Here is a 25,374-nt window from a genome sequence, read left to right on the forward strand (position 1 = left end):
CGTTAACTTTAGGACACGTCCCAAAACCATTCAAGCTGGCGGTTATCAAGCCTCTTATTAAGAAACCAAAACTAGATCCTAGTGTACTGGCAAATTATAGGCCTATCTCAAATCTTCCATTTATGTCTAAAATTTTAGAGAAAGTTGTGTCTGCTCAATTGAGCACCTTCCTGCATAAAAATGATATGTATGAAGAATTTCAGTCAGGTTTTAGGCCCCACCATAGCACAGAAACTGCACTTGTTAAAATTACAAATGACCTGCTCCTTGCGTCAGACCAAGGCTGCATCTCATTTCTAGTCTTACTTGATCTTAGTGCTGCGTTCGACACCATAGATCATGACATACTCATAGATCGATTACAAAACTATACAGGTATTCAAGGGCAGGCTCTAAGATGGTTTAGATCCTACCTGTCCGATCGCTACCATTTTGTTTACTTAAATGGGGAGTCATCTCATTTATCATCAGTAAAATATGGAGTGCCACAAGGATCCGTCCTAGGTCCCCTTCTATTTTCAATATATATGTTGCCCCTTGGTAATATTATTAGAAAATACGGAATTAGCTTCCACTGTTATGCTGATGATACTCAGCTATATATCTCAACGAGACCAGATGAAACTTCCCAATTATCTAAGCTAACAGAGTGTGTTAAAAATGTAAAAGATTGGATGACACACAATTTTCTCCAATTAAATTCGGATAAGACAGAGATACTAATTATTGGACCAAAAAACACTACACAGAATCTTGTAGATTACAATCTGCAAATAGACGGATGTACTGTTACTTCCTCTACAGTCAGAAATCTGGGTGTTATATTAGACAACAATTTGTCTTTTGAAAATCATATTTCCAATGTTACAAAAACTGCATTCTTCCATCTTAGAAACATTGCCAAGCTACGAAACATGTTATCTGTTTCTGATGCAGAAAAGCTAGTTCATGCATTCATGACCTCTAGACTGGACTATTGTAACGCACTTCTAGGTGGTTGTCCTGCTTCTTCAATAAACAAGCTACAGGTAGTCCAAAATGCAGCAGCTAGAGTCCTTATGAGGTCAAGAAAATATGATCATATTACCCCAATTTTACAGTCTCTGCACTGGCTACCTATTAAGTTCCGTATCAGTTACAAATTATCATTACTTACCTATAAGGCCCTAAATGGTTTAGCTCCAGCGTACCTAACTAGCCTTCTACCACGTTACAACCCATCACGCACCCTAAGGTCACAAAAAGCTGGACTTTTGGTCGTTCCTAGGATAGCAAAGTCCACTAAAGGAGGTAGAGCTTTCTCACATTTGGCTCCCAAACTCTGGAATAGCCTTCCTGATAATGTTCGGGGTTCAGACACACTCTCTCTGTTTAAATCTAGATTAAAAACACATCTCTTTCGCCAAGCATTCAAATAATGTATCTTTTTAATTGTGAGTGTAGTTGCATCTGTTCAAAGTTGCATTTTTATTCATTAGCTTGGGTTAAACTAATTTTACTTTGTTGGATCAGCAGCTATGCTAATGATGTCTGTATTTTGTTTCTATGTTTTGCCACGGGGTAACTAGGATTTAAACAAGCTCCAGTCTGAATCCAGAAAACCTGAGAAGAGATGATGCTGACCCTCAGAGGACCCCAGATGATGCTACCTTGAATCAACAAACAGAACTAACAATTATTGCTAAATGTGTGACTGAATCATATAATAACTTAATTAATAATATTGATAGTTCATCGTCTAGCTGACTACGTCTTGTATTATTATTATTATTTTTTTTTCTAAAATCCTGTCAAATGTGCACAAACTACTAGCTACTACTAAATATTGTAGAAACATAATTTTCTGTAAAGTTGCTTTGTAACGATTTATTTTGTAAAAAGCGCTATACAAATAAACTTGAATTGAATTGAATGAACCAGTATTTGTGTGTGTAAGTGTATTTTTTTTTTTTTTTTTTTTTTTTTTTTTTTTTTGTGGTTGAGGGAACACGTGGGGAAAAGTCCTCTGTTCAACACGGTATTACTGAAAGAAATCTTGGCTCACAAACTTTTACACCATCGACAAACGAACGCTCAGCATTTTTAATACATCGTTTTTACGTGTCTCGTCACGCCAGCGCTGTCAAACATGTGTAGTGATACAATGTTGTTTCTACATAACAACTTACAACCCTCTACGGACACCTTGGCAATTGAATCGCCATTTGCTAGTAATTATTTTAGTTTACTCGCCAGTCAGTCAAGCTTTATAATAATCAAGTATCATTTAAGAATAGAACTTTAGTAATTAGAAGTAAACTTGATAACCATGTTTGAATGCTTATTAGTCATTTTAACTGAACATTTTAACTGGACTGGTGGTGGTGCTTTTTTGGGTGATTCAGTGTTTCTGTAAAAAAAAAAAAAAAAAACAAACGTACAAAAATACTGATAAGATAAAAATAATACGATTCCTACTAATAAAGACTATAAAACACTAAGGATTAATGAGCTACTGTATTCATGAATATTAATCAGGTTTCGTTTGTTCGGTCGAACTGATTTGCTGAAATCAAAACAGGGACGATAATAGGTGAGCACCAGCCAATGAGATTGCCATTCGTGCATTAACTCCACCCACTACCGGTAAACCCAGCTGTTCTTAAAAGCTGAAGTCTTCCATAGGAACTCCGTTATTTTGACAGGAAAATACAACAAATAATATTGTTTAAATGTAGCACATCAATCCCCTCTCTCTCCCTCTCTTTCTCTTTCTCTGTGTGAGTGTGAGAGAAAGCAACGGTTATGTGTGCGCCTTAACACTTTTTTTTAAAACTGTACATTATACAGGTGCGTCGCGGATCCATTGAGGGAAAAAAAGCACAGATCGTCTGACAGAGAGTCAGAGAGTGTTTGTGAGTGAAAACATCTGTACTAAACTTATACTTAGCCTCCAACTAACACATTAGCGAGTAAAATCTGAAAATTTTTTAGCCATTGGCTAATATTAGACATCATTTAGTAGCCAGAAGGAAGATTTAGTCGCATATGTGAGTGATTTACTCGCAATGTAGAGGGTTGACTTACTAGCCACAGAGCTAACTTCTGAAAATTTCCAGGGATGGAAATTAACTTTTATTGTCATGTGAAACAGTATGCTATTTTTATTTACCCGCCACGGTGGCCGATAGGTGAAGCGAGTTTACCCACCACAACACAAAATCACCTGCATTTGGCTGGTGGCTGGTGGCTGGTGCTAATTTCCATCCCTGATCTCCAGGCGTCCTCCTAGTGGGAGGAACAAATTTTGATATTCATAGCTACCTCCTGGGGTAGGTAATGTAGAACCTCCGTATCCCATCCAGGGATCACACATGGAGTTTCCACATGGACATGGTCTGGACATGGATGCCAATGGGTGCCCCATCTCTGAGAAAGAAGATTCTTTCTCAGAGGAATCAGCCAGGGAGGGGTTGTTGTGAGGAGCTTGAGTTATGGGAACAAGGTCCTGTTGGGCCAATATGTAGCCACTAACAAGACCTGCTCCTCGCCCTCCACCTTAATTTATATAGTGCTTTAAACAAAACAGATTGTGTCAAAGCAACTGAACAACATTAATTAGGAAAACAGTGTGTCAATAATGTAAAATGACAGTTAAAGGCAGTTTATCATTGAATTCAGTGAAATCATTTGCAATCAAGTCAATCATATCACTGTAAATTAAGTGTCTCCAACTAAGCAAGCCAGAGGCAACAGTGGCGAGGAACTAAAACTCCCATCAATGACTGAATGGAGAAAAAACTTTGGAAGAAACCAGGCTCAGTCGGGCCAGTTCTCCCAGTACCAGACAAAACCAGCAGTTCAATTCCAGGCTGCAGCAAAGTCAGATTGTGCAGAAGAATCATCTGTTTCCTGTGGTCTTCTCCCGGTGGTCGTTTGAGACAAGGTCTTTACAGGGGATCTGTATCTGGGGCTCATCTAGTTGTCCTGGTCTCTGCTGTCTTTCAGGGCTGTAGAGGCCCTTTCTAGGTGCTGATCCACCATCTGGGATGGATACGTACTGGATCTGGGTGACTGCATTGACCATCTGATCTGAATATAGACTGAATCTGGTGGCTTTGGTGACCTCGGAATAAGAGAGAAACAGACTAATATTAGCGTAGATACCATTTTTCTAAAAATAACAGATTTGGATATTAGAAGTGTAGTGTGTTATATGTAAGCAAGGTTAAAGAGATGGGTATTTAATCTAGATTTGAACTGCAAGAGTGTATCTGCCTCCCGAACAATGTTAGGTAGGTTATTCCAGAGTTTAGACATTAAGTATAAAAAGGATCTGCCGCCCACAATTGATTTTGATATTCTAGGTAATATCAAGTATTATCCTAGTGGAGTGAGCATGCAGCTTAAGCGGGCAGGGCACACTTTGTGCTTCATAGGCCAAGGTGATGGCATTCACTATCCAGTGGGCCAGCCTCTGCTTGGATACAGCCGTCAGCTTCTACTGTCCACCATAACAGACAATATTTATTTCAGTAATTCAACTCAAATTGTGAAACTGGTGTATTAAATAAATTAAATGCACAAAGACTGAAGTAGTTAAAGTCTTTGGTTCTTTTAATTGTGATGAATTTGGCTCACATTTAACAAAAACCCACCAATTCATTATCTCAACAAATTAGAATATGGTGACATGACAAACAGCTAATCAAATCAAAACACCTGCAAAGGTTTCCTGAGCCTTCAAAATGGTCTCTCAGTTTGGTTCACTTTGGTTCACAACTGCTGATCTGGCAGTTGTCCGGAAGACAATCATTGACACCCTAACTTCACAAGGAATGGACTGAGGCTGGGGTCAAGGCATACAGACGTGTCAAGGAATTTGGCTACAGTTGTCATATTCCTCTTATTAAGCCACTCCTAAACCACAGACAACATCAGATGCGTCTTACCTGGGCTAAGGAGAAGAAGAGCTGGACTGTTGCCATTGGTCCAAAGTCCTCTTTTCAGATGAGAGCAAGTTTTGAATTTTATTTGGAAACCAAGGTCCTAGAGCATGGGGGAAGGGTAGAGAAGCTTATAGCCCAATTTGCTTGAAATCTAGTGTTAAGTTTCCACAGTTTGTGATGATTTGGGGTGCAATGTCATCTGCTCTTATTGATCCATTGTGTTTTTTGAAAACCAAAGTCGCTGCACCCGTTTACCAAGAATTTTTGGAGCACTTCATGCTTCCTTCTCCAGACCAGCATTTTCCAGCAGGATTTGGCATCTGTCCACAATGCCAAAAGCACAAAAAGTTGGTTAAATGACCATGGTGTTGGTGTGCTTGACTGGCCAGCAAACTCACCAGACCTGAACCCCAGAGATGGGGTATTGTTGAGAGGAAAATGAGAAAGAAGAGACCAAAAAATACAGATGAGCTGATGGCTACTGTCAAAGAAACCTGCTTCCATACCACGCCAGCAGTGCCACAAACTGATCACGTCCATGCCACTCTGAATTGAGGCAGCAATTAAAGCAAAATGAGTCCCTACCAAATAATTGAGTACATGTACAGTAAATTAACATACTTTGTAAAAGGCAAACAATTCACTAATAATGTTTTTTATTGGTGTTGGTGTTGCTGTTTTTAATGATGTTGTTGAGAACGGGATATTGTTATTGAATTGATTTCACACGTACGTCGACTTATGCATTATAAGTTGAGAGGGCAAATACTTGAATTCAGCAGAATTCAACATACAAACAAACTGAGACAGTGAAAACTTAAAATGTTAAGTTGAATGAACAAATTGCGAATGAACAAAAAGGTGACATGAGTTTGAGTCCTGATTAGAGGAAACTTCCCGGTCCCATCCTCCTCTTCCCCTTTTCTATACTGTCCTTTTGCAATAAAAGCAAATAATAATAATAATAATAATAATAATAATAATAATAATTATTATTATTATTATTACTTATAATTTAATTATGATAACATGTATTGACAGGTTTTAGAATGGACATACCAGTACATGACATATACTGTATATCCAAAAGTTTTACACATGCATAAACATCCATACATATTTATATGCACATACATATTTATATGATCTAGGCATAAAGACTAATATATGAAACTGTTCCAATTTCTAGGTTTCATATATATTTTACTTCATTTGATAATATATTTTATATATCAAAATGTAATATATGTACATATATATTACATTTGCAGGAGCTGCAGGCAGTGGGAGGCTGGGTGGGGTGGGAAAAAATCCCTTTTTTGTTGTAACATTGCAATTCTGAATGTTTTGGAGCAGTGATAAAGAGTATCCAAACAGTAGCTTAACATTGCATTTGCCACTATACACTTGCCATATTAATACAGAATTTATTTACAGTCAAATAAGCTTTCATGTTTGGATCATCCCATTTAAAATGTTAAAGTTTGAACTGTCCATTTTATACCATCATTTAACAGGTGGGTTTAAATGTAGCATTTAATTGCCCTCACAGACTCTTATGGTTCTCATCAACAATTGTGAAGTAGTTACTGTTCTGCCTAGGGAAAGCATTGGTCGGCTTCCTCTCAATGCCTAATTGAATCAGACCCTTTCACCCACTATATTAATGAGTGCACCTGCACATCATGCAATATAATGTGACAGTATAATATCATTAGAGATAATTAGATCTGCTGACTGTTTGGTTGGAAATAATCAGACTAAAGTGCGTTCAAACACACTGAGTGGACTTTAAATGTAACCCTGATGATCAAGTTGCCAAGATGCAGCTCTTAAAACAAAAGCATATCTGAATCACTGGACACCATGGTGTCACGGTCCATTCTGCACTTTTATTAGCTAACAGTTTCAGTTCCTAATGACTCAAAGTTGATTTTGTAATAGTTTAATTGGAACTGAAAGTTTGGAGGCATTTAAAAAAAAAAAAAAAAAAAAAAAAACTAATACAACCTCAATCCTTATTGGGGGTGGCAATAAAATCCATCAAGTTAGCATTCATAAATCTGCTGCAGGCTTCATTCTTTGTATATAGTTCAATACATCTGAGATAATAAGCAGAATACCATCATTCTAATCATGACAATTCCTATGATATATAATATCATATGTCACTCGAAATGTGGTTTTATTAACAAAGTTCGGGAGAAGCACGATCAGATAATCATTCAATTTGGCACAGGTGCATCTCGTTTAGCTAATCATCCTAAATAGCATACAAGCGTGTATATATATATATATATATATATATATATATCCAGTCTTCCTACCTCCTGTCCCACGACAGTTTTTTCGGCATCCCTCCTCCACCCCAACTCCTCACTTCTAATCTATTTATCCCAAATTGGCCAAATTGGGCCCGGACCCCTCCCCCAGGACAGCACGCCAAAATATGCCTACTATTCGCCTTCAGATTAGATGTAAGGGTGAACTCGTGAAACATTTTTATTGAGAGCAATCAATAGCATGAGCACAATTTCTTAATGACGGATTAAAAAAAAGAAGTTTTTAGAAGGATTTCTAAAGTTCTGAAAAACTGCTGGGTTGAAAACAACCATATTTGGGTTATTTTGGCAACCTAGCACTGAGTCAAAAAGGGACGAACCCTTAGCCACTTGGGTTATTGTTTAACTTAGCATGCTGGGTTGCTTTTTTATGGTTTAAAATTACTAAATTGCAGGGTTTCAAAAACCAGAGCGGGTGTTTTTTTTTTTTATCACTGTATTTCAGAAGGAAACCTACTGTATTTTGAAAATGTTCGATTTCATTTGGCATGTAATGCTTGATGAGGCAGTGTTTGTGAGCTCAGTGCTGCTTTGCAGCCATTACTGGAGAAACCTCTACCTCTCCCGTTCTTAAAGCGAGTCTTGCTGGCAGAAAATTTATTTGCGGATTGCCGTCAGGAATTGAGTGTAAGGCTGTAGGAAACACTTTATTGCTAGGCTAAAATTAACCCAAATTAAGCTAGGCATTAAACCTACAAATGGTGTTCATTTTAAATATCACTTTTACACACAAATAATAACTATCAAAAGGTAAATATTTATTAAAAACAAGAGAAAAGTCAAAAAGTAACATGTAAGAACAAATGCAGAAAAGTATGGCATTAACAGCTATAGAGTTCATCAATAAAGCACTGAACATTTGTTGAATATAACTTTTAAGATCAAATTGGACTATATATTTTATATATTGTATACAAATATACGAAAACACTATTATATAATACATTTACAATATTCACATCCGTAAGAATAGGTAAACAATCTGTTTTATAATTTCAAAACTTTGTGTGGTTGTGTAATGTCTCTGTCTACCACAGCGATCTAGTGTGCTATAATGGCAGCACTAGTGTGAGGGCATATAATATTGTTTGAATAAATATTGCTTCCGAAAGCTACTTTACTGAAACATTAAAAGAGACACGACATACACATACCTCACAAATGTTCATGTACGTGGAGGGCTGCTCTTCAAAGGGTTAGTTCACCAACCCTTCATAATTTACTCTCCCCATGTTGTTCCAGACCCATACAAACTCTGCTCATTTTTGGAACACAAATAAATCTATTTAATATTCTCTTATTTTTTGTCCTCCATTGCTAGTGTGGGAGACCAATATTTTATTTTGAACATACATGTTTGCTATCATATAAGATTTATTCATATATAAATATTGGAATGGATTACTTCTACAATAAATCTGTATTTATGAGGCTTGAAAATACTGATTATCTAGACTATAAATGGATTAACAAAAAAAATTGAAAATTTTAAATATATTTATTTGTGTTGTAAAGAGAGACATAAGTCTTATAGGTTTGGAATGACATGAGGGCAAGTAAATGTTTTGTGTGTGTGTGTGTGTGTGTGTGTGTACTATTCCTTTATGAGGGAAGACCAAGAATGATGACTCTCCAAATCAGACAACTCCAAAGCTGATTTGAGTTCTGCAATGAAAAACACAGACATCAATGCTCTTAATGAAATTAGCACGTAATCACACTGTTGTTGCATCAAAATGTGAAGTAAACAGGCAGGAGACAAAATAAACATTTATTTTCTAAAAATAACTTACATAAATCTCAAAAGAATGATGCTCTCCTATGTCTCTGGCTTTCAACTTCTACAGAAACAAAAAACAAACATTATTTTACTCTTACTAAAAAACAACAACTGATAACTAATAACATGAAATTATGAAGTTTACTTGCCTTAAACTATCTTTCCCTCTCTTCTATAGAAATAGAGAAAAATCACCTCCTCCTCACACAAGCAGACTTCTGTGTCTTTAATTCCAAAGTTAAAGTTCTGCAAAGAAAAAAGGGACATCAATAGTTTCAATAAAATATGAACATGTAATCACACTGTTGTTGCATCAAAATGTGAAGTAAACAGGGAGGACACAAAAGAAACACTAATTTTCTAAAAAAAATAACTCGCATCAGTCTCAAAAGAATGAAGTTATCTTGTCTCTGGGTTTCAACATCTACAAAAACAAACATTATTTTAGTCTTAGTAAAAAGAAAGTTAACTTGATGGAATTCTGAAGTTTACTCGCCTTAAACCCGTCTGTCCCTCTCTTCAGAAAAAGCTGAGAACACCTCCTCCTCAGACAGTCTGTGACTCTCAGTGCAAACACAATGAAGACACGAGCTCAACAAGTCTGAAATATTAAATGTAAAACATACTTTTAACAATTACCACTTCAACAGCCTCAAAATAATCATGCTAGTCTTTATTACATAACGCAGTTTCCTTTAGGAAACTAACGTACATTTAGTTTAACCACGAAAAATAAGATAACAAATTAACATGAATGTAACCTACAACCATATCCATAACTGTAACCATAACTGTATATTAACACCTCAAAAAGTGCAGATATTGTAAAATATTCTGTAAATATGACATAAGACTCTCACCGACGTTGTATTAAAAGTACCTCTTCCGTTCAGTAACGTTAAAGGGGGGGTGAAATGCTATTTCATGCATACTGAGTTTTTTACACTGTTAAAGAGTTGGATTCCCATGCTAAACATGGACAAAGTTTCAAAAAATTAAGTTGTACGTTTGAAGGAGTATTTTTGTTCCAAAAATACTCCTTCCGGTTTGTAAAAGTTTTTTTTAGAGTATGGGTGTGACGTTAAATGGAGCGGAATTTCCTTATATGGGTCCTAAGGGCACTTCTCCCGGAAGAGCGCGCGCTCCCGTATAGCAGAGCAGAGACCTTCACTGATCGAGAACATCGACGGAGTTGTGCAAGTGTTTTTGTTTGTTCCCTGCATTTCGAAGATGCTTGTTTTACAAACAAGGCCCAGTTTGACGCCGGATTTGCACATCGTTTATTTCTTAAGGATAATGCAGTCCCAACAAAAAAGGGTCACGATCGTGTGTTGGAACCGCAGGCGGTGAGTAAAACTGCTTAAAATATCTCTTTGTTGTTAACTTAGCTATCGGCGCGTAAGCACATCAAGTAAACAACATGCGATGTTGGCATCAAACTGCACTTTCCACATGTAACGTTACAGCTTAAAAAAAAAAGAAAAAAAAAAAAAGAAAAAAAGGCGACAAAGTGGAACTTAGTCATTTTCCAAAACCGCTAATCAAATATATACAGTTTCAGTACATACCACATAGAGATGTCGTTGCTGATGCTGCTCTTGTTAAATTTCAGCCTCTGTATCTGATTCTGGATCATAAATATAGGCTGAATCTGACTGTTAGCCATGGTTTGTTTTGGATGTTTTTTTCCTCACGGTAATGTCACAGCTTCCAAACGCTCTCAACGCAAAAGCCTACTGGCGCTCGTGATTCTTTAGCTCCGCCCACACGTCACGCCTCCAGCGGCTCGTGTTTTTCCGGGAAAAATCGGTACAAACTATCTTTCTCTTATGAATATAATAAAACTAAAGACTTTTTGGAGTTATGAAGGATGCAGTACTACTCTATAGGTATTCAAGATTAACAGGATATTGAGTGAAAACGAGCATTTCACCCCCCCTTTAAATGAGGCCATTAAGACCTCCGTTTCTGAGGTGAAAGCCGTGTCCTCATATTTTTATATATAATGTTAAGCTCTTTTGTTTCCGCCTTTCATAAAACGGGGTAAACAATAAACGATAACTTTACATTTTGAATCTTTACTTACCATAATGTCTTTCACTCCTTCTCGTTAATTTCATGCTGAGAAAATGGCGGCTGCTCGCACTGGAGACGTACGATCTTAACGTGACGTGTGTGCTTTCCTTCACAATGCGTTCCCAAACCCAGCGCCGCTAGGTTATAATCCAGACCAATTTTCAACCCAAACTTGAGTTAAAACAACCCAATGTCCTACGCAGGTAATATGAAGTTATTATTATTAGAACAATTACATCATGATTTTCTCTACAGCTGGATTGAAACCATGTGTAAAGAAAACCATGTGACTTGATTATATACTCACTTTTTATGTATAACTTAAAATACAAAATTTATGTTTAATTAATATTATTTTATGAATTATTTATTTATTTATTTATTTTTAGCATCTTCCCCCATGAGCATTGTATTTTTAAGTTAAAAAAGGTAGGTTTTTAAGAAAAAAAGTAATTAAGAATAACTGGCACATCTTGACTCATCTGAAGTGTGATGTTGTATCTATGTAGTTAATTTATTGTAATTAATTTATTTGTTAAAAATGCATAGGAAAGCTTTGTGAGAATTGGCCTGCACCTTCATTTAAAAATGCCTTCAAAAGTCTGAAACCTACCATGTCAACATACAGCACTGACACATATTTTAACCCTAATCATGTCATTCATACTGGAGGCACAAAGGTAATCCTTTTGATTAGTTCTTCAGCGTACTATTTTCATTCTGGAGTGTTCGAGGAGGATTTCTGAAATGTGCTTATTTTTTCATTTATTTGTTATTTTGCTCAGCTTCCCAAAGTCTCTCTGCATAATTTTAATACATATATTCTGTATTGACTCCCTAGTATCTGATGTGTTAATACATGCTTATGATATTAGAAAAACCATTTCCTCTTTTTAGCAGTCCCTGTAATTTCAGCTCTTTGTAGATTTTGGCTGAATGTCAGCAAAATAGAAGAAATGACCTCCCATTATCCAAAGAGTGCTTCCCGAGGCACCGCCGTTTGTGTATTCTTGGGAAAGTTCTGTTGAATCAACCGCGTGTCGGGATGGATGGCTTTATAGTCCATGAATTCAAGCGCTGCCAGAAAACTGTATGAATAGGGTGAGGGAATAAAAGTCCTAATGCACGCAAAAGGCCTCATCATTCATATGCTATTATTACAGATCCTCGAGCCTTTGAAAGAGCCATTACCCAGATGGGATGTGAGCAGAATTCAAATATCGAAATTGTTCATTATTCTGCTCGCTCATATTCCGTCCTGCAGCAACTGCAGCTACACCCAGATTAGATTTGTAGTTCAACAAAGTCAATTTAGCCCTTGAAGATTGATTTTAGATCTAAAATTGTCAATTCTGGCTGTCTCGGTAAAGGTATTTTTTTGTTTTGATGTGTAAATGATAGGAAGAAGACATTTAGCTCACGGTGAACGCATACAGAACAGAAGCCTGCAGTGTGACAGATTCCATGTAAAACTGTTTTAAACAGCATTTTACTTTTTTTATATACTTTGGAAAACTTAAAAGAAATGGTGACCTGTTATATTAGCTGAAATATGCATTCATAAAGATGTAAGCAAATTTAACACATTCAATTTGAACTGTTATGCAGCAGCAACTCACAAGTGAAAAGCAATGAACTTGAGTGTATTTGTTGTTGTTTATTCAACAAAATTAACAGGAATAGCAAAAGAAAACCTAAAATATGTATTTATTTTGCCAGAAGTTGCCTTAAACAAGTCAAACACCCAATTAAAATATACAAGTTATTAAACAGTTAAACAGATATCATGTACAGATATAATTTCTAATAACAATCTTTAATCACTTTTTAATCATTCTACCGTATTAAACCGCTAATTAAGATAAGTGCAAATTAATGAAATTAATCAGCTTAATCCAGAAATATTTCTCCCTACTTTAAATTCACAAACTATCCTTAGATGAGCTGAAACTGACATTAAAGACATTAAATCTATTTATAACCATAAAATATGGCAAAACCATGCAATGCTGTTTCTCTGAAATGATAGAGATCAGAGCACAGAGCTTTAGCACGTCATAGATTATTGAATATTTCTTTCAGTAAGCAGTCCAATGTGTAAAAAGTGAGTAGTGTGATAAATAATTTCATGCACTGACTCATCATATTAAATTTTTTTAGAATTCTTCTTTCCGTGTACAGAAACTCAGTCAAGACTGTGAATGTATAGTAATATTTGAGGTCACCTCATTTGGGAGACTGAGCTATCATGACTAATAAAGGGTTCTGGATACTGAAACTTTATGGAGCACTGTTTACAGAATGCACAAACAAAACTTATGTCTGCCTAGATTTCCTTTGAGAATTTTTTGAGGGTTCAAAACATCTAGGAACATGCCATTGCATGAAGCATTAGGTTTTGATCAATGTATCTCTTGCATGAAACATCCCTTATGGCTACCTTAGCTGTTTCTGCAAAGTAGGCCAAGACATCTGTCAAGATTTAAACAGTTGACTTCCATAGTATGGGGGAAAAAATACAATAGAAGTCAGTGGCTACTGGTAACTCTTTGGTTACCAACATTCTTCAAAATACCTTTTTTTGTGTTTAGCAGATGAAAGAAATTCAAACATTACAGCAAATTACAGAATTTTCAACTATCCCTTTTAAAATACACATGTATTAATTTATTTAATACAGTTATTTGACATATTGTTTGATCTATTTTGTAGGCGAGAACATGGATGCATGAATTATAGAGCACGACTAGTTGCCCTGATATAAGTTTTAGTATTGATCAGTCAAAATTGTAGCTCTGCATCACAGCATGTTTCCTTGATTTCACTTTAAAGCACACAAACAAGCGATAGAGAAGCGGAGAGTGTGTCTGAGAGCTGTGTACGACTTTCTATCATGGATGACAACCGCAACAACCACTCAGCAAATCATAAACTCTACAAATTCCATTGCCAGATTACCTTTTAAAACACACACTGACAAAATGAAACTCCTGCTAAGCAACTGGAGATACTTCCTTTGACAATGTATTCAGTCGGCCATGGCAAAAAGTCTCTCCTGTCATGATTGTAAATGCCAACTATGGCTGCATAGTTTTGATAATATGCTTGATTATTGCTTTTATCTTGTCCTGATACCTCTTTTTACTGTATCCAAACTAGATTTATAAATTCATTACTCTTACTTAATTTAAAAAGTATATATATTTTTTGTATCAATAACAAGTTGCAGAAGCAGCCTCCAAGACGTTCCCATCTTGGTAAAAAATGTAGCTGTGATTTCAATCTTTTTTACAATCTTTATATATATATATATATATATATATATATATATATATATATATATATATATATAAATATATTATCATTAGTTATGCAATCAACATATTTCTTTCTAAAGTTATTTTTGTATTATCTATTCAATGCTTTTCTCATCTACCACAATAATGACTTTAAATGATCTTTTGGGGGGTAATTTCTAAGCCAAAATTAATATGTGATTAATTTGCGATTCATTTCAATAATTAATCGGCACATCATGCAAGTAATTAGCTTAAAAATTTTATTCACTTGACAGCCCTACTGAAAAAAGGTACGGCAGCATGAGCTTCTGCTGGATAAATTGAACTTGTGGTGACCAAGTAAAACCATTTAAGACCAGGAGCTGGTGCACTTACTAAAGGCCTATCATTTACTAGCAACCCATTGACAGCCTCAGGGTTATTAATAGATCTTGCTTAAATGAAAGTAAACACAACCTTAGCTTGGAGGAACGGTCTGTCTTCTTTAATGTGCCAGGTAATAATAGCCGTACTTAGTTCTCTCACAAAGATAAATTGGCACAGACAAAGAGCGCTAGGCAACTCTAACTCTTCTCCTCTGGCTAAATTAAAAATTCACTCCAAAGGGAATAAATAGTTTAAAACATCTCAAGGAAGCACTGTTCAGCTGTATTAGTCAGCTGAATTTCACCATTAAAAATTAGCTGTTTAGATAAATCAATTGGGTAAAGAATAGCAGTACTTGTTGGTAAGCAATTCTATCTAGTGGCATAGTATAATGTTGGCTAAGTCTTGTGGCTATATATTACCAATAGTGTTTATTTAAAAGTTTATTCCAGTTTCTTGTCCCATAAACTTCCATTGTAAGTGCATTAACATAAACATGATTCTTGGATGTATTTCTTTAAAAAAAAGGATACATCTTTTTTTTTTAAATGATAGTTTAAAAAAAAAAGCATACATTTTCAAATTTTTCAAAAATACTATAGTGCTAATATTCATACAGTAAAAGCAAGTGTGATCCAGAGTTGTTTCTCATGGAATTTCATTGAATTTGTATTGTATGGACACAAATAGTTGAAAACATTCTTGAAAATAGCTTAGCTTAACAGAAGAAATAAAATAATATAATTTGAAAGCAATAGTGTATCCTGACCTGATGGGGTGGAGGATGGATGCTGATAAAACGTCAATGGATAGAGGTAAATCAGCTATATTTATTCTATAGGATTATGGTCCACCTGTGTTGATTAGGCTTAGTATCTGACATGCTCCTCCTGAATCTTGTTAATAAAACATCATTTAATATATACTGTTTACTTTTTGATAAAAAAATATTTGTTGCTGAGTGCTGAACACATTTGCAATTTATTATTGATTCAGTTTATATAGAGGTCTATGTTTTGGATAAATATTTTGGTGGGGCTCCACCCCAAATGCCCATATAGATGAGCCACGCCTGTTTGAAAGTAAAAATGTTGAAAACGATGACAAAATGTAAATTTTTAGGTGAACTATCACCAGTGTTTGGAATAACGGCGTTTAAAAGAACGGCGTTAGGTAACAACGTTATTTTTTCAGTAACAGGATAATCTAACTAATTACTTTTCCCGCCGTTACCATTACTGAAAGTTAAATGTGGTGCGTTACTATGCATTGATTTAATAACCTATGCAATCTGAACGCACCCCTGGCTCACACAGTGAGTGTGGAGGTGGGTTAAAAACGAGATAAGCGATTATGATTGGCTAAGGCAGAGTCATGTGTTTCATGGTAGCCAGTCAGAGCCAGTGTTTTTACACACATGCCGGCACACGCGCCAGCGCCAGCGGCGCCAAACACACACACGCACACACACACACACACACACAATTCAATTCAATTCAATTCAATTCAAGTTTATTTGTATAGCGCTTTTTACAAAATAAATCGTTACAAAGCAACTTTACAGAAAATTATGTTTCTACAATATTTAGTAGTAGCTAGTAGTTTGTGCACATTTGACAGGATTTTAGAAAAAATAATAATAATAATACAAGACGTAGTCAGCTAGACGATGAACTATCAATATTATTAATTAAGTTATTATATGATTCAGTCACACATTTAGCAATAATTGTTAGTTCTGTTTGTTGATTCAAGGTTAGCATCATCTGAGGTCTTCTGAGGGTCAGCATCATCTCTTCTCAGGTGTTCTGGATCCAGACTGGAGCTTGTTTAAATCCTAGTTACCACGGGATGTAAATCCCATGGCGAAACATAGAAACAAAATACAGACATCATTAGCATAGCTGCTGATCCAACAAAGTAAAATTAGTTTAACCCAAGCTAATGAATAAAAATGCAACTTTGAACAGATGCAACTACACTCACAATTAAAAAGATACATTATTTGAATGCTTGGCGAAAGAGATGTGTTTTTAATCTAGATTTAAACAGAGAGAGTGTGTCTGAACCCCGAACATTATCAGGAAGGCTATTCCAGAGTTTGGGAGCCAAATGTGAGAAAGCTCTACCTCCTTTAGTGGACTTTGCTATCCTAGGAACGACCAAAAGTCCAGCGTTTTGTGACCTTAGGGTGCGTGATGGGTTGTAACGTGGTAGAAGGCTAGTTAGGTACGCTGGAGCTAAACCATTTAGGGCCTTATAGGTAAGTAATGATAATTTGTAACTGATACGGAACTTAATAGGTAGCCAGTGCAGAGACTGTAAAATTGGGGTAATATGATCATATTTTCTTGACCTCATAAGGACTCTAGCTGCTGCATTTAGCTGTTGTTTATTGAAGAAGCAGGACAACCACCTAGAAGTGCATTACAATAGTCCAGTCTAGAGGTCATGAATGCATGAACTAGCTTTTCTGCATCAGAAACAGATAACATGTTTCGTAGCTTGGCAATGTTTCTAAGATGGAAGAATGCAGTTTTTGTAACATTGGAAATATGATTTTCAAAAGACAAATTGCTGTCTAATATAACACCCAGATTTCTGACTGTAGAGGAAGTAACAGTACATCCGTCTAGTTGCAGATTGTAATCTACAAGATTCTGTGTAGTGTTTTTTGGTCCAATAATTAGTATCTCTGTCTTATCCGAATTTAATTGGAGAAAATTGTGTGTCATCCAATCTTTTACATTTTTAACACACTCTGTTAGCTTAGATAATTGGGAAGTTTCATCTGGTCTCGTTGAGATATATACCTGAGTATCATCAGCATAACAGTGGAAGCTAATTCCGTATTTTCTAATAATATTACCAAGGGGCAACATATATATTGAAAATAGAAGGGGACCTAGGACGGATCCTTGTGGCACTCCATATTTTACTGATGATAAATGAGATGACTCCCCATTTAATGGTAGCGATCGGACAGGTAGGATCTAAACCATCTTAGAGCCTGCCCTTGAATACCTGTATAGTTTTGTAATCGATCTATGAGTATGCATGATCTATGGTGTCGAACGCAGCACTAAGATCAAGTAAGACTAGAAATGAGATGCAGCCTTGGTCTGATGCAAGGAGCAGGTCATTTGTAATTTTAACAAGTGCAGTTTCTGTGCTATGGTGGGGCCTAAAACCTGACTGAAATTCTTCATACATATCATTTTTATGCAGGAAGGTGCTCAATTGAGCAGACACAACTTTCTCTAAAATTTTAGACATAAATGGAAGATTTGAAATAGGCCTATAATTTGCCAGTACACTAGGATCTAGTTTTGGTTTCTTAATAAGAGGCTTGATAACCACCAGCTTGAATGGTTTTGGGACGTGTCCTAAAGTTAACGACGAGTTTATGATATTGAGAAGCGTTTCTTCTGCTACAGGTAACAGCTCTTTCAGTAATTTTGAGGGTACAGGATCTAATAAACATGTTGTTGGTTTAGATACAGTGATAAGTTTATTTAGCTCTTCCTGTCCTATGGTTGTAAAGCACTGCAGTTTATCTTTGGGTGCGATGGATGAAACTGAAGTGTTAGACGCTGTAGAATCTACATTCGCTATTGTATTTCTAATGTTATCTATTTTATCAGTGAAGAAATTCATAAAGTCATTACTATTTAACGTTGGTGGAATATTTGAATCAGGTGGCATCTGGTAATTTGTTAACTTAGCCACTGTGCTAAATAAAAACCTAGGATTGTTTTGGTTATTTTCAATGAGTTTGTGTATATGCTCTGCCCTAGCAGTTTTTAGAGCCTGTCTATAGCTGGACATACTGTTTTTCCATGCAATTCTAAAAACTTCTAAGTTAGTTTTTCTCCATTTGCGTTCAAGACTACGAGTTAATTTCTTGAGAGAGTGAGTGTTACTGTTATACCATGGTACAGTACGTTTTTCTCTAACTTTTTTCAATTTGATTGGGGCAACAGCTACTAATGTATTAGAGAAAATAGTGCCCATGTTGTCAGTAATTTCGTCTAATTCGTGTGTATTTTTGGGTACAATTAGCAGTTGAGATAGATCAGGCAGGTTATTTGCGAATCTTTCTTTGGTGGCTGGAACAATAGTTCTGCCCAGACGGTAACGCTGCGACATATAGTTAATATCAGTTATACGCAGCATGCACGATACAAGGAAATGGTCTGTAATATCATCACTTTGAGGTACAATATGTATAGCAGTAAGATCGATTCCATGCGATATAATTAAATCTAGTGTATGATTAAAACGATGAGTGGGCCCGGTGACATTTTGCTTGACTCCAAAGGAGTTTATTAGGTCAGTAAACGCAAGTCCTAATGTATCATTTGCATTATCAACGTGAATATTAAAATCTCCCATGATTAGCGCCTTATCAACTGTAACTAGAAGGTCTGAGAGGAAATCTGCAAATTCTTTCAGGAATTCTGTATACGGCCCTGGTGGTCTGTACACAGTAGCCAGAGCAAGAGATACATTAGATTTCTTTTGCATGTCTGACAGAGTAACATTTAGCAGAAGTATTTCAAAAGAGTTAAACCTGTATCCTGTTTTCTGGGTAACATTGAGAATATCACTATATATTGTTGCAACACCCCCGCCACGACCAGTCTGACGGGGCTCATGCTTATAACAGTAGTTTGGTGGAGTAGACTCATTTAGACCAAAATAATCATTTGGTTTTAGCCAGGTTTCAGTCAAGCAGAGTAAATCAAAACTATTATCTGTGATTATTTCATTTACAATAACTGCTTTTGGTGCGAGTGATCTAATATTTATGAGCCCAAACTTTAAAAATTGTTTTTGTTCATTTACTTTACATTTTTCTGGTTTAATTACGATAAGATTTTTTCTAGATCCTACATTATATTTATATTTTGACCTCACTATTCGGGGAACAGACACAGTCTTAATAGGTTTTACAGCGCAAGTACCTTTAGCATTTAAGCGGTTAGAACAAAACTCATCATAATGGTTATTTGAGAATTGTCTTACTAGTCACATGGAGCGAAGTGTCCTGGAGATGTTGTCAGAGAGAAGCTCCGCTCCAATTCTGCTGGGGTGTAATCCATCAGCGCGAAACAGTCTAGGACGCTCCCAGAAAAGATTCCAGTTATTAACAAATAGCAGTTTCTGTTCTTTACACCATGACAACAACCATTCATTTAAAGCAAAAAGTCTACTGAACCTTTCGTGTCCTCGTCGATACGTGGGCAGTGGTCCTGACACGACGATCGTCGCCGCGGGCGTCGTGCTGCGAACCGTCTCGATCAGGCTCCTGAAGTCCCTCTTCAGCGTCTCCGTCTGCCGCAGCGTGGTGTCGTTAACCCCGGCGTGAAGCACGACCGCTCTGGGGCTCTCGCCGTCCTTCAGGATCGCGGGTATCTGCGCAGAAACATCGAGAACACGAGCACCAGGCAAACAATGAGTGTGCACTTTACCTTCGGCTAACGTAGCACTTACGTGTCGGACGATGGAGTCTCCGATGATCACAGCGTCGCGTCCTGTCTCGCGGAGGGGAGCGAAGCGGTTCTGGATGGAGAGCTCGAAGGCAGGAGGGGGAGAAGTAGTCGCCCGGGACCCAGCTCGCGTCCTCCGCTGTGGATGCACCCAGGGTCCGTGGTGTCCCGGCGTCGCAGTGAAGGACATCTGGGAAGATCGCGTCCTGGGTGCACCGTGCCTGCGCAGAGAAACACACGGAGTAGACGTGGTGGGACTGTTAACAGCACGCTGTATACTTACCCCGGACTTATGAGCGTCAGCCCGGGATGATTCCAGCGCGGCTCTCCGCTCTTTCAGCTGGGCCTGCCTATGTTCCAGGTCGCGAATCTGCTTCCCCACGGCCTCGAGCTCGAGCTGCACAGAGTGGAGACATTCATCCGCCATTAAAGCAAGTAACAGTGAGTACAGCAGTGGTAATGTGTGAGAATAGAGTATTAGCAATGTAAGCGCAGTTAGCAGCAACCACGCTTGCCGGGAGATCAAAATAAAACTAGTGATAGCGAGGCGCTCTGATTGTTTTTGTTGTAGAATACAATAGAGGATATATTCACGCGTTATATAAACGGAAACAATGATGTATAAAATAGATTTTTAAGTTAAAAATAGTCAATGAAAAGAATATAGTGACGGAGCTCAAACGCAGTACAGCCGTCAACAGCAAACAGCAAACACACACACACACGCAACAGCTACACAGAGATTCGCAGCAGCAGCAGCAGAAATGGTGAGTCAGGAGCAATCCGATGAAAAGTTGAAATTTTCAAGGTGGAGATATAAGCGCTACTTCAAATTCATTGTGGTCAAAGGCAAGAACGTGCATGTAATGTGTACATGTAATGTGTGACACGCGTCTACAAAGCTAGTGGCCCAAAACACTTCTTACAAAGATAATACTTGAAGTGCAGGATAAAACTCTTGCTGTCTTTTGACGTGCAATAAATGTTGAAAGTTATGTACGAACACCTGTCTGTTCTATTCATTTCAACTGACTTGTGAAAACTGCTAAAAAATAAATAAATACAATTATTTGACGTATAGCAACTTTTTTTTTTTTTTTTTTTTTTTTTTTTTTTTTTTTTACAGTAACGCAAATAGTTACTTCCCTGGTAACGAGTTTTTTTATAGACTAATTCAGTTACTAACTCAGTTACTTTTTGGAACAAGTAGCCTAGTGAGTAACTATAACTAATTACTTTTTTTAAGTAACGTTCCCAACAGTGACTATCACTCATTTTCAGGTTAAAATAGATTAAAATCTAGATGAAGATATATTTACTCAAGAAGTAACTGAGACTTTCCAGTCTTCCTCCAGACTCCAGACCTTGATATCCATGGAAATGCCCCCAGTTACCTTCAAGAACTACTTACACCACAGATCCCAGCATGTTCCCTTCGCTCCACAAACACTTATCGGCTCCTTCCCCCGAGGACTAAGACTCGCACCATTGGTGACAGAGCTTTCTGTGCCGTCGCTCCTATACGGTTGAATGTCCTCCCTGAACATCTGAGGGCCCCACAAAGGACTGATATTTTTAATGTTCTTAAAAAGTACCTTTTTTAAAAGTATTTTTCTTTTTCCTGTTAAAATCAATGTTTAGTTTAAATTACCTTGTTTTATTATGTCTTACTGTAGCACTTTGAGATTTTTCATGAGCCATGGGAGCAGAATGTGCTTAATAGCCTCAGATTGCTTCTGGGCGCCAGAGAAATGATGGGAAAAACTATCCACTGCGTCGCTGAAGAGGCCAGCCTGGAATACCGGGGAGATGAGGAGCTCATTCTGATCAGACTCTCTCATGTCTGCCAGGTTCAGCCATAGGTGGTGCTCCAGGACCACCAAAGTGGACATCACCTGACCCAGGGAGCATGCAGTGACCTTCACCGCCCATAGGGCAAGGTCGGTAGCAGTGCACACCTCCTGCAAGACCTCTGAGTCAGCACTGCCCTTGTGCAGCTCCTTGAGCACCTTGGCCTAATAGGCCTGAAGGGTGGCCATGGCATGCAGAGCGGAAGCAGCCTGACCCGCAGCTCTGTAAGCCTTAGCCACAAGCATGGATGAGAACTTACAGGCCTTGGATGGGAGCTTAGGACCACCAAGCCAGGCGGAGATGCTCTGAGGACACAATTGCTTCGCAACGGAGTGCTCCACTGGAGGTGACTCAATGACTCAAGCCCACCTTGTGATGCAACAATTGACATCCAGTCCTCGTCCTGAGCCCTGAATGAGATGCTAGGATCCTGCTGAGAGGGTCCAGCAAGCTCATCTGGAAACTCAACCAGCTGCTGTGTTTGTGAAGGGGGTGTGGCCCGAGGAGGCCACATTAGGAGATGATCATGTTCCGGCAATGAGAACATGAGTCATCCACAAAAGCAGTCTCAGTTTGCTGAAAGCCCAGACACATGACACAGTGATCATAGCCATCACGTTGAGCCATATATCGACCGCACCCAGAAACACGGGCGGATTGACATCTTTAAAAAGACACAAACTCAACCTGTATACTCTTTTAGAAAAAGCTCTTTGACGAACTGCTGAACCGCGCCATCTCACCAACACAAGCTGACTCGCTTTGAAAATACTTAATACTTAATAGCAGATTAGATGTGCTTGACTCCAAAGTGAAAGCTTGAATGTGAGTTATACACCCACACAGCGAAGGTGATTGGGTTCTTGGGCAAGACCCCATTCGTCAGTCTCTTTCTGACTTAATGTCGAACATGACCGACTGAAAGGGAACATATTCTATTACTACTACTACACTACACTTTTCAATTAATTTTATTAAATATACTTAGGTTTATAACAGCTCTGGGGTCTCATTTATAAAACTCTCTGTAGATTTAATCTTAAAAGTATATGTATGCTCAAAAGCCAGATTTTGCATACTCACAAATGTTTTAAGATTTATAAAACCATGCGTACATCAGAAACTGCGCAAAAATCCCTAAAATCCAGTCAGAGTAAGATTGTGTGTATGTGCTTCTCCACCCCAACTCCTCCTCAAAATCAACCATATATGGAGCTTACAACGCCTAGTTTTACTATGCATAATCTCATCTGCATATAATTACTATGCATATTCCCATCAACGTGACACCATATTTAACACTGTTAAAGGTACAAGACATTAAGGAAATATGAGATATGGACTATAAATGCTATTTGTGCCATACACAATTTTTCTAGCTAAAAATTATCTAGTATCCTTGTTATGTTTTAGCATAAATATATATAAATAAGAATCCCTAAAAACAAAAGTGTTTAAAATCGTTCTCAGATAAATATTTTAGAACATAGTAGGTCTCATTCCTTTCCACTGGCCAAATAGTATTTCAATTGTTTTAAACCACTCAAATCAAATTTAATTTATGCCGTTTTGCTGATAAGGTGAACATCTTTTAGTTATTTTTAGCCTATTATTGCAGTGTAAATAGAATTGTCTGACTCAGCATGTCACGGACAAAGTAGCCTATTTTAAAAAGAAAGCATGTAAATACCATTTTCTTCAAGTTGTATACTTCAAATACAGTAGCATTTTGCATAATGTTGTAGAGATGACTTCACGTGACATCATCACCTCCGTGCAGCTGTGGTTAGCTATTAGTAAGCTATCATCATTGGACCTATTTAAACCGGACAATGGACCATTCGACCACTGAATCCAGCAGTGTCCCCCATAATATAGAATTAAGTGCACATCATTGATCATTGTTCTTACTAAAATATTTTGCATAGCATGAGATCTGCATTTCAGTTTAAAGATGAATTATTGTGCATAGCACTCCTTGCTGTCATTAAAACAGAATGCAACAGGAAAAGTGATCAAGCACGTCCACTTAATATGTCTAAATTCGAATAATTTTCTATTTAATTTATGCGTAATGACTTTTTTTTTTCAGTGCTTATCTCCATTAATGAGAGTGGAATATTTAATGTAAATGTGTATTACATTAAAATTACAGATTTTAAATTAATTCCTTACTTCATTACTTTTCTCAGGCCAGGAAAAAGAGTGTGTATGCATGGTCTATAATGTCTGTAAGGTGCGTACATATTTACGGCTAGTTTATATTTTATCAATCCCGATATGTGTGTACAAAATTGTGTACACGATTTCTATGCCTATTGTGTGTGTACGCAATTTTTATAAATGAGACCCCTGGTACTTACCTTATTGATGGACAGGAAATGTAGTTTGCAAAAAAAAAAAAAGCTCTCGTAAAGCTGCAAATTCAGCTGTCTCCTTAATAATTTTCTGATACATAAAAGTAAAAATCAATGTGAGGCATAAATTACAAATAAATTTGTATTAATTATTCTGCAGAATATTAGCTAGTGGTTTCCTCCATTATCTCATACATGACGTAAGCTTACTCCAGCCCGGGAAGTTCAATGCAAGTGTGAGTGCAGGCCAGCAGGAGAATGGGGAGGGGGTTTAATCACGCTCGGACTTGGTTCAAGGCAACCGTACCTAGTGTGAGAAAATGTTACATGTACCCTTCATTCAAGTGCTCAGTTCATGCATGCTCATATCTGCAGCTCATCAGTCTTCAGTCCGAGTCAGAAAAGTTTCCTCAGTTAAGTGATGGTTGGAGGAAATGGAACGCTGAATGAGTTGGCAAAAACCTGCATCATAGGATCATATATGCTGGTATTTCTTGCATATCCCAATGGTATTGCTTAATGAGACCTCAAAATATATTAAGAGCTTTGAGTATTAATTATGTCTTGCTGTATATCCTTTTTTGACTCTCAAATGTCAGTAGCCGCTGACTGGCATTTTATGCTTCCTCGAGGACCATGGTTTCAGCTAAAAAAATCTTCTTACTTTCTACTGAAACCAAGAAAGTTGCCTATATAAACGGATCGCCTAAGAGTAAGTTAATAACCAGCGAATTTTCATTTTTGGATAAAGTATTCCTTTAAGTTGGGGTATTTTTGTGATGTTTCCTTTTTCTGAAGGTTTTTGAGAGCTGCATGAACATTCTCTGAAATGTTAAAATTTGTTTTCCACAGAACAAAAACACAATAAATGGGTTTGGAGCAT

The 25,374-nt window shown here is 37.2% G+C and overlaps 1 protein-coding gene across 1 annotated transcript in view; it reads left to right on the top strand.

Annotated features, from left to right (window-relative positions):
* The window catches only part of LOC113040353 (alpha-N-acetylgalactosaminide alpha-2,6-sialyltransferase 3-like), a 68,055-nt gene that overhangs the window by 37,157 nt on the left and 5,524 nt on the right, over window positions 1–25,374 (top strand). The gene's annotated exons all lie outside the window — the stretch shown is intronic.

Source organism: Carassius auratus, chromosome 2 (genome assembly GCF_003368295.1).
Source record: "Carassius auratus strain Wakin chromosome 2, ASM336829v1, whole genome shotgun sequence".
In the NCBI taxonomy this organism is placed as follows: Eukaryota; Metazoa; Chordata; class Actinopteri; order Cypriniformes; family Cyprinidae; genus Carassius; species Carassius auratus.